The sequence below is a fragment of the Erpetoichthys calabaricus genome, chromosome 1, assembly GCF_900747795.2.
Source record: "Erpetoichthys calabaricus chromosome 1, fErpCal1.3, whole genome shotgun sequence".
Taxonomy (NCBI): domain Eukaryota; kingdom Metazoa; phylum Chordata; class Cladistia; order Polypteriformes; family Polypteridae; genus Erpetoichthys; species Erpetoichthys calabaricus.
In genome coordinates this window covers 331251449-331261172 of record NC_041394.2, presented here as the reverse complement: position 1 = coordinate 331261172, position 9724 = coordinate 331251449, and the positions used below count along the sequence as shown (strand labels likewise).

The following is a 9724-nucleotide window of genomic DNA, read 5'->3' as shown; positions in this document are numbered from 1 at the left end:
AGATAATTTTTCACTTTATGTGGGGAGGGAATTATGAATTGGTCAGTAGAGTGGATATGGAGAAGTCAGTCAGTGGATAATGGTGGCAGGGGTGTCATTGATTTTCAGTTGAAAATCGACTGCATTTACTATGCAAATGTGTGTCAAACACTGATGATCCAAGAGAATGTAAAACAAATAATTTTGTTAGACTATGGTGTGAGGATCTTCTTCAGATTTCACTGAGTTCAAATGCTGTCCCCCATGCTGAAGATAGACCATGGCATTATCAACAGTTGGAAGTCATGAAAAAGCACTACCCTGCCTTTCAAGACGAGCCTAAGGTAAGATCACAGAAGACTCTGTACTAATCAGTATGGGAACAGTATGAATCACAGTGTCCACCCGTAGTGGCGGTCCGTACAACGGTTTGGAAACCAGCACAACCCACTCAAATTGATAATCGGCACAAGGATTTGAACTGGCTGCTGCTATGGGGAAGAATCTCAGAAAGACAACGCCTCTACAGACGTTTTGTCTATCAACATTGAAATCCCCCCCCCATTATGACCAATCTGTCCGTAACTAAGCAGGGTTCCAAAACCGCCAATATAGCAGCACGCTGCTGTTTGTGAGGTGATGCGTACACATTGATAAGACGATAAAAGGTCCCATCTTTAACCACATCCACCAACAGCACTCTCCCCGGCACCACTATAGTTGGAGGGCCAATCGTCCAATCGTGCCCCCTGAACAAAATACCCACCCCACTGGAGAAAACTCCACCTACTGCCCATAGAGATGGCCCCCACTGCCAATCCCTGGAAAAGCTGTGCACATCAATTGCAGATTTTAGGTGAACCTCTTGCAAAAAACATTTGAAAAGGAAAAGTGCTTAGCCATAGAAAAACCCCTTCCCTCTTTTGTTTCCCCCGCAAACCTCTAGCATTGACAGTCACACAAGTCAAATAATGTGTCATTTGTCATGACAAGTCAGCGTAGACCGCCCCCATCATCTATCCCTGCCATGATGTCCGTGAAAACATCCATGGAGACTGTCTAAAAAGTGCTGGGCATTTGGTTCATTAAAATGAAGTCCTACCAGCGTGTCTCCATAGCCATCACTCGACGCAGGCGACTGGTTAAATAGCAGGTCTGAGAGGGCTGGCATCTGAGTCTCCGGCACCTCAGTGATAGTGACCAGAGAGTCCCCTCCTGGTATGTCCAAATCTTTTGCCTGATCCATCTCTTCCAAACCTTGCAAAGGAGCAAAGTGATTAGTTGTAAATTGTCGTTTCTTGCTCGGTTCCTGTGCAGGCTTTGACCAAACGGAAGAAAAAGGCACGTCCCAGAGAGGTTTCAGTGAAGCACTCTTCCCACAATTCATCCGTTGAACTCGCGGTTGTCAGAACCGTTGTTGTTGTTTCTGTATTCTTAGCAACACTGTCACTGTCGAGGAGATCATCCATTTTGCTTTCAAACTCGGCAAAATTCTTTGCAGTCCGCGACATTTGCAAAAAGTCCTCAGCCTCCAGCTGACTCTGCTTCTCATTTTCTTTCTCATGAACAGGTTCATTGGCGGGCTGTTCTGTAGGTAATCCACAGGGTAACTCAGCAGTGTCCTCGAAACCATTCTCTGCCACATCGTTCCCTGTGCTGGGGTGGTCCACTTCCTCCGCAAAGAGAACAGCAGCTTCATCTTCTTGGGGCTTTTGCTTATCCGGACAAGCGTGATACAAATGGTTCGTCTGTCCACAAATGTGACAGCATCTCGGAGTTGGGCAGTCCCTAGCTTTGTGCCCAGCCTTGTTGCAATTCCGGCATATCATTACCGAACAATATTTGGCTACATGTCCATCTCTGCCACATTTGCCACATCTCATGGGCATACCACCATAGAAAAGGTAGCCCTTATTCGGTCCTAGGGAAAATGAGGATGGTGGGTGAGTCAGGCCATCCACAGAAGAGTCCTTTTTCAGCTTAACTTTGAGTTGCCTGCGTCCATTCCAAACCCCTTCATCATCCGTCACTCGCCGAAGAAAAAAAACCGCAGTAGCATATCTCCTTAAGGCCATGACGGCATCGTCTTCCACCCAAAGATTAAACATATGCACAGTAATGACTTTCCAGTCCCTTTTCCACAACGGCTGCACTTTAAAAAGAGACAAGGGCGCCATCTGGTGACGTGCCTGAAGCATTTTCCAAGCAAAGTCTAATGATGCTGCAGATTCAAAAGTCACGTCGAAAAAAGATCCATAATCCCCATCTAGTATGCAAAGTATCATTTGCATGTCCACTCCCAAAACTTGTCGGAGGACTTGATCTTTAAACTCGCGATGAGTGAAACAGTCCAAATCTGCTGTAATCTTCCGAGTAAAACGCAAGGTGTTTCTCACACCCAAATAAGGCAAATCATTGACTTCTTCCTGCATCTTCGAAACCCGTTTCAGGTACCGCAGGGTTTGTAGCCTCCAGAACATCAGCGCGTCTGGAGAGCAGGAGAGCAAGCGAGAAGAGTCGCGCGACTCACATGAACAAGAAGGGAGGAAAAACAATGCCGCAAATCTCACAGGCCAGTCAGCCCCACCGTCTTGGCCATGCGTCAACTGCATGGTAAGCATCCACTTGGCAGGAGGAACCAGCTGCCATAACGCAAGCACCGAGACATGAACCCATGTGACATTCCACGTCCTCGTGACAAAGCGGCCCACCTTGGAGCCAAGGCCTAATACAAAGCCCAAGGGTTGCCACAACAGCGAAAAAACCTTTCGAACTTGTGCAGAAACGAGGTAGCTGCTACAGATGGGAGTAGGCGTGGGGGAGGGGAGGGGAGGGGAACAGACAGTCACAGTCAGTCCCTGGGGGGGGGGGGGTTGTGGGCGTGTATGTGGGTGGGCGGGGACCAGGCAAGGAAGAGGACCGCTTAAAACCACCATACACCTCCCCCCCCCCCCCCCCCCCCCCCCCGATGCCCACAAAACAAAGGAGACGTCAGCGAAGGGCGGTGACGATCCAGATATCCCTCGAGACAACACTTTCACACCTGTTCGAGATGGAAAATGAAAAGGAGAAGGCACATCCAGGCCTGCCTGTGTGAACAAGGCCTCGAACACAGAGGGCGCTGCAGCGACATCAGACAGCCTGCAAGACTGCTTCGTGGTTTCTGGGAGCTTAATAAGGCTTCCTGCTAGCGGTAAAGGCTTGGGCGTCCGACACTACTGCACTCACCGCACAGCAGCAGCTGTCTAATTCCGAGCCTCGCCTGACATCTGTTGGAATGCAGGAAGTACTACAAGCAAGGCGGCGTACAGGCACACTAATTAAATAAATAAATAATGAAATCAATCCTGCTTTGGCGAGAGTTTGTCCCTTCCCTCATAGTGACCAACCCCCAGCCAAGGCTGCTTGTCTGTTTTTAGACCAATAAAGGAGAAAGTGCACCGCTCCTGGAAGTACTGCAATACCACGTCGATGCGTGGAGTGGACGGAGCAAGCCCCTATTCCATCTCCCTGTTCCAAAAATCAATTTAATATATGGTCCCCAGATAGGAGACAGATATTAAACTGATAAGAATAGATTTTTTTATTTTAATCAGAAACAATAAAAATAAAAGAGACATACAAGAAATATACAAACAATTCACATTCCCGTAGACCCAAAACCACCCATTCCCCCAACAATCACCCAAAGAATTACACAGCATAACCGATGGAACTAAAATCTTTTCACTAATCAACTGAGCCACCCTATCCCCCCTCCTGGTAACAATCCTCTTTACCAAAGTCAAACAACAAAACCCCCACATTCCCCCGTTAACCCCGGTCAATCCTGAGCAAATACAAAACAGAAGCTATTCACACCAGAAAACTTCATATAGAAAGCCCCCCTCCCAGCAGACCCAACCAAAACCAACCCTTCCACCTCTCCTTTGCTGCTGCAAAACCCCATCTTTCCACATCCCTCTTAACCCGAGCAGCTATAGCTCCCTCAATGCCATACCTCACACTGCTCGTACTGATCAATTTACACTTCCCCACCAGCTGTCTCCTCGCATCCCAAATACCCTGTTTGGTCAAACTCATCACCTCCCATATTAGACAAAAAAACAGCTTGCCCACACTCTCCTAAACCAACCCCTCTCTGAACCATCTCATATGACAACATAACAGGGCCACCAGCTATCCTCAACATCCCATGCACCTCCCGCCACACCTGCTGTGCCCAAGAGCAATCCCAAAACACATGAGGGACTGTCTCCACCGATCCACATCCCACACGTGGACACACGTCAAACTGTGTCAACCCATGCCTCCGAAGTCGTTCCCTCACTGGCAAACGCCCCCATATCACCAACCAAGGTCCTTCAACCTATTTTCCAGGTGCCTTGGCTGCACCCTCATCCAAACCTCCCTCCCGAACACACCCGGCCAGCCTGCACCCTTCACCACCACCGCCCTCACTAACCGATACAACTCCCTATGATTCCTGCAAACTGCAGTGTCTTTGAAAAACTGATAACGACCCAACATATTCACAGCCCTTTGATAATGCCACGGTAAGCACTCTGCATGTGGCACATCATTATTCCAACCCCCCCAACCAAGCACCCAACCACAAACTTGCAAAATACTGACACTTGTGCACCACCACCGGACTCAAAGCTCTGCACAAAAAAGCAAAAAACATGCAATCCACCTTCAAAGGGATATCCACAATCCCCCTACCCCCATCCACCTTTGCCCTCTCCATATCAACCCTTCTAACCCCTTCATATTCCACCCCCCCCCCACACAAAATGAAACTTTTCCTCACACCTCTACCCACCCTACTAGACATTGGAAAAAACTACCCCCAAATACAAACAACAGGGCAGGATCTCTGTCATCACAACAGTCGCTATCCCCACCAAGGATAGCGATATAGCTGTCCACAGGCCCAGCTTACGAGTCACCACCTGCAGCTGCTTGTCCCAATTGCATTGACCACTCTCCTGCCGAAAGAAATCAACACCCAAAATCGCAAGAGAGTCACTACACAAGTTCATACCACCTAACCTCTCCTTTCTATCCCTCCACCTACCAAAATACATCATACATGACTTATTCCAATTTACTGTGGAACCTGTAGCTTTCTGAAAATCATCCAAAATGACCAATCCCTTCTGCACATCACCCTCCCCGGCAGCAAACAAAGACACATCATCCACATAAAGAGCCAGTTTAGCAGCTACACCACCACTCACAGGCAAAACCAAACCCAAAAAAGCCTGCTCCTCCCTAATCCGCACTGCCACAGGTTCCAAATATATGATGTACAGTAAAGGAGATAAAGGGCAACCCTGTCATACCCCTGCCCCCTGTGCCACCGGTACACTCAACTACCCATTCACATTAATCATGCTTCTAACCATCTTATACAAAACCCTCAACCACGTCATAAACTTAGGCCCAAAAAGTTCCATAACTTGAAACAAAAAGGCATGGTTCACCCTATGAAAAGCTTTGTCCTGATCCAGGCTAATTACAAACAACTTGTTCCTCTATTCAGCCCACGCAATCGAATCCCTCACCAAAGCCAGATTCCACCAAATGGATCGACCCAGCACGCCACAGGTCTGATCAGCCCCTATTATATCCGCCAAAAGCTTCCTCAACCTCCTCGCAAGGACCTTGGCTAATAACTTATAATCAAAACCTAGCAAGGTAATCGGTCTCCAATTCCGCAAATCAAACTCGTCTCCCTTCTTATAAAGCAGGGACACAACCCCGGTTGCCATCGATTCCGGCAACCGTCTCATCAAAAATGGCCCTATAAATTTCCACCAACAGCAGACCCAGCAAATGCCAGAAGGTCTCGTAGAATTCCTTAGGCAACACGTCCTTCCCCGGCACCTTACCCCTCTTCATAGACTTCAAAGCTTCAGTTAGCTCCCCCTGCGTCACCCCCTCTTCCAAAGCGGCCACATCCGCATCCCGGACAGACACTTGCACTGGTGCCAAAAACTCCTGCACCACATCCTCCTGTCCCTCCCTGGGTGAGAAGAGCTCAGAGTAAAACTGCCGCGTCACCTCCAACACCCCCTCCTTATCCCTACAGATAACCCCATCAGCTGTTCTAAAACCACCCACCACCTTCCTCAATTTTGCTGCTCTAATTGCCCGAAAGGAACCAGACCCCCCGTAAGACTCCCCCTGCAATTTTTGCCCATGTAACCTAGAAAAAAACCTCAAAGCCCTCCCCTTCACTATTTCTCCCAGCTCCCGTTTAACCTGCCCCACTACTTCACAGTCCAAACCCCCTCCTCTATTCAAAACCCCATATTCCTTACACAAACATTTCTGGAGCCGAACCACAACCCCCCTTTCCCTCCGAGACCTACTAATCCCATAGCCCCTCGCCACCAAACCCACCTTCAATTTCAAGTCCTCCCACCAATCCAAAATACTTACCCCAATGACCCTTCGTGATCCATCCCTTCAGCAGCACACGCAAATCTAGTCTAAACCGTCTCTCCTGCAGATGCAAAATGTTCAGCTTCCAGAAACCTCTTCCAAAAACTGGCCCTCCCTCTTGCAAAGTGCACTGAACCATAGAGTGGTCCGAGAACCACACAGGTCACAAACTACAAGTCATCACTGCCAAAGTAGACGCAACAAAAAATAATCCAATCTACTAGATGCCCTTCTCGTATTACTCCATGTGTGTCCCGTTGTCCCCACCACCACTTTGCGGTACACATCACACAGTCCAAACTCACAAATGAGGCATCCCAAAGCCCCCCTCGTATAATCCAAAACCACATTTATTTCCATATCTACATTGAAATCCCAACCCAGAACCACATCCCTATCTGTAACCAAAACATCCCTTAATGCATCAAAGACTTCCCCTCTATACTTCATGTCTGTTGGAGCGTAAACATTAATAAACCGATACCTCCTCCCAGCCCATTCCCCATCAACCATGATGGCCCACCCCTCCACCACCACCTAAGTAATCGTCTACTGATCCACTTTAAACAGGATTCCCACCTCCGCTGAATGCACACTTCCCACCCCCGACAGAGATGGGCCCCACCTCCACTCTTTGCTAAACTTCTTTGCCTCTGCAGCATCCAGAACATGCGCTTCTTGAAGAAAACAGACCTGGAAAGGCAAGGAGCTCAACCAAAAAAAACCAGCATGCCTCTTATCCCTCCCCCGCAACCCCCTCACGTTAATTGTCACAGTACAAACTGAACATGAAATTGAACCCCACTAAACCAATCAACCCTCCCCACCCTCTTCCAACTCCAAACTAGTTTGTGAAAAGCCAAAAAGCCCCCGTTCTATGACCAACTCCATTGCCTCCCCCCAGCCTGCATCAACCTCCCCCCGCCCATCCGGAGGTGACTCAGGCACCACCAAACATCCTTGGGTTAACTCCCCCGAGTCTACCTGGCTGCGGCCTTCCATGTTGGCTGCACCTCTCTTCGCCTCTCTCGAATCCACCATTTTGGCGCTCTTCCCGGCTCCCCCTTTGGATTTCCTTTTACTCCCCACTTCCACTGCTCATCCCGAAGCTCAACCATCTGAGCTCCCAGAAGGCTTCCCAATGATTCGACACAACCAGAGCTTCCAACCTCAGTGACACAGTCCAAAACCCCACTAGAAGGAGTAGTCCCCTCCACAGCGTCTTCAGTTGTTGCAACATCCTTCACACCTCCTCCACCCTCGTTAGCACTCACACCGCCCCAATCAGCAAAACGGGATGGGCAGGAGCTAAACAGATGGCCTCCTTCTCCGCAAAGATTGCACTTCCGTTCCTCACCACAGTCCCGAGCAAAATGGCCAACCTGTTTTCAATTTCGACAGACAACCTCTGCACACAAACGGGAAACATGACCATCTTGTCCACATTTCCCACACATCAAAGGCATGCCTCCATAAAACAAATAGCCCCTATCAGCACCCAAAGAAAAGGAGGAAGGAGGGTGACACAGACCGTCGCGGCTGGAAGAGTCCTTTCTCAACTTCATCTGAAACAGTCTTCTCCCATTCCACACTCCATCCTCATCCTTCACGTAACGTTCCAAGGAGATTTCTGTACCGTACCTACTCAAAAAGGCCGTAATGTCATCATCGTCCACAAAGGGATTAAAGATGTGCAGTGTCACCATTTTCCAATCCCTCTTTCATAAACTTTCGACACAATAAAATGACACAGGGCTGCAATCCTTCTTCACCTCCACACTCCGCAACACTGAGTCGAACATGTCACCGGCCATCAAAGTTATACCCACAAATTTCTCATGAGAATTTACTTGGAGACAAAACAAACTCACCAAAGGCACATGTAATGCTTCTGTCAGCACCTGCCGTTTAAAGAATGCTCTGTCCAAAAATTCCTCTGCACAGTCTTTTTTCCACCAGAAACGGAAAGTCTGCCGCAGACCACTCAACGGCGTAAAAGCAGGCCGCTCCATCACCGTACTAATCCGATTGCTACAAACACCATCACCCAGGATCTCCAGCCTTCAATCTTAGCCAAAAGGCCGAAAAGCGATGCCACAAATTTCCCAGGCCAGCCAGCCCCACCATCTTGCCCATGCGTCAACTGCATGGTAAGCATCCACTTGGCAGGAGGAACCAGCTGCCATAACGCAAGCATCGAGACATGAACCCATGTGACATTCCACGTCCTCGTGACAAAAGCTGCCCACCTTGGAGCCAAGGGGGAGGGGAGGGGAGGGGAACAGACAGTCACAGTCCGTCCCTTCGGGGGGGGGGGGGGGGGGGGTTGTTAGTTGACAGGGTTCGGGAGGGTGTGGGCGTTGACCAGGCAAGGAACAGGACGGCTTAAAACCACATTTCCCCCCCCCCCTAGCTGCCCACAAAAAATAAAGGAGACGTCAGCGAAGGGCGGTAACGATCTAGATATCCCTCGAGACAACACGTTCACACCCCTTCAGACACCACATTCACACCTGTTGGAGATGGAAGATGAAAAGGAGAAGGCACATCCAGGCCTGCCTGTGTGAACAAGGCCTCGAACACAGAGGGCGCTGCAGCGACATCAGACAGCCTGCAAGACTGCGTCGTGGTTTCTGGGAGCTTAATAAGGCTTCCTGCTAGCGTTAAAGGCTTGGGCGTCCGACACTACTGCACTCACCGCACAGCAGCAGCTGTCTAATTCCGAGCCTCGCCTGACATCTGTTGGAATGCAGGAAGTACTACAAGCAAAAGCAGCGTACAGGCACACATTAATTAATTAATTAAAAATAAATAATTAAATACGGGCGGCACGGTGGCGCAGTGGGTAGCGCTGCTGCCTCGCAGTTGGGAGACCTGGGGACCTGGGTTCGCTTCCCGGGTCCTCCCTGTGTGGAGTTTGCATGTTCTCCCTGTGTCTGCGTGGGTTTCCTCCGGGCACTCCGGTTTCCTCCCACAGTCCAAAGACATGCAGGTTAGGCGGATTGGCGATTCTAAATTGGCCCTAGTGTGTGCTTGGTGTGTGGGTGTGTTTGTGTGTGTCCTGCGGTGGGCTGGCACCCTGCCCAGGATTGGTTCCTGCCATGTGCCCTGTGTTGGCTGGGATTGGCTCCAGCAGACCCCCCGTGACCCTGTGTTCGGATTCAGCGGGTTGGAAAATGGATGGATGGATAACTAAATAAATCAATCCTGCTCTGGCGAGAGTTTCTGTCCTTTCTCCCATAGTGACCAACCCCCAGCCAAGGCTGCTTGTCTGTTTTTAGACCAATAAAGG

General features: G+C 49.5%; 1 non-coding gene across 1 annotated transcript; it reads right to left on the bottom strand.

The window, feature by feature from the left end:
• Positions 1-3409: 3409 nt before the first annotated feature.
• Positions 3410-3592, bottom strand: LOC114669676 (U2 spliceosomal RNA). Its single transcript, XR_003719101.2, has one exon. It is a non-coding gene; the product is annotated as a U2 spliceosomal RNA (small nuclear RNA).
• Positions 3593-9724: the final 6132 nt, after the last annotated feature.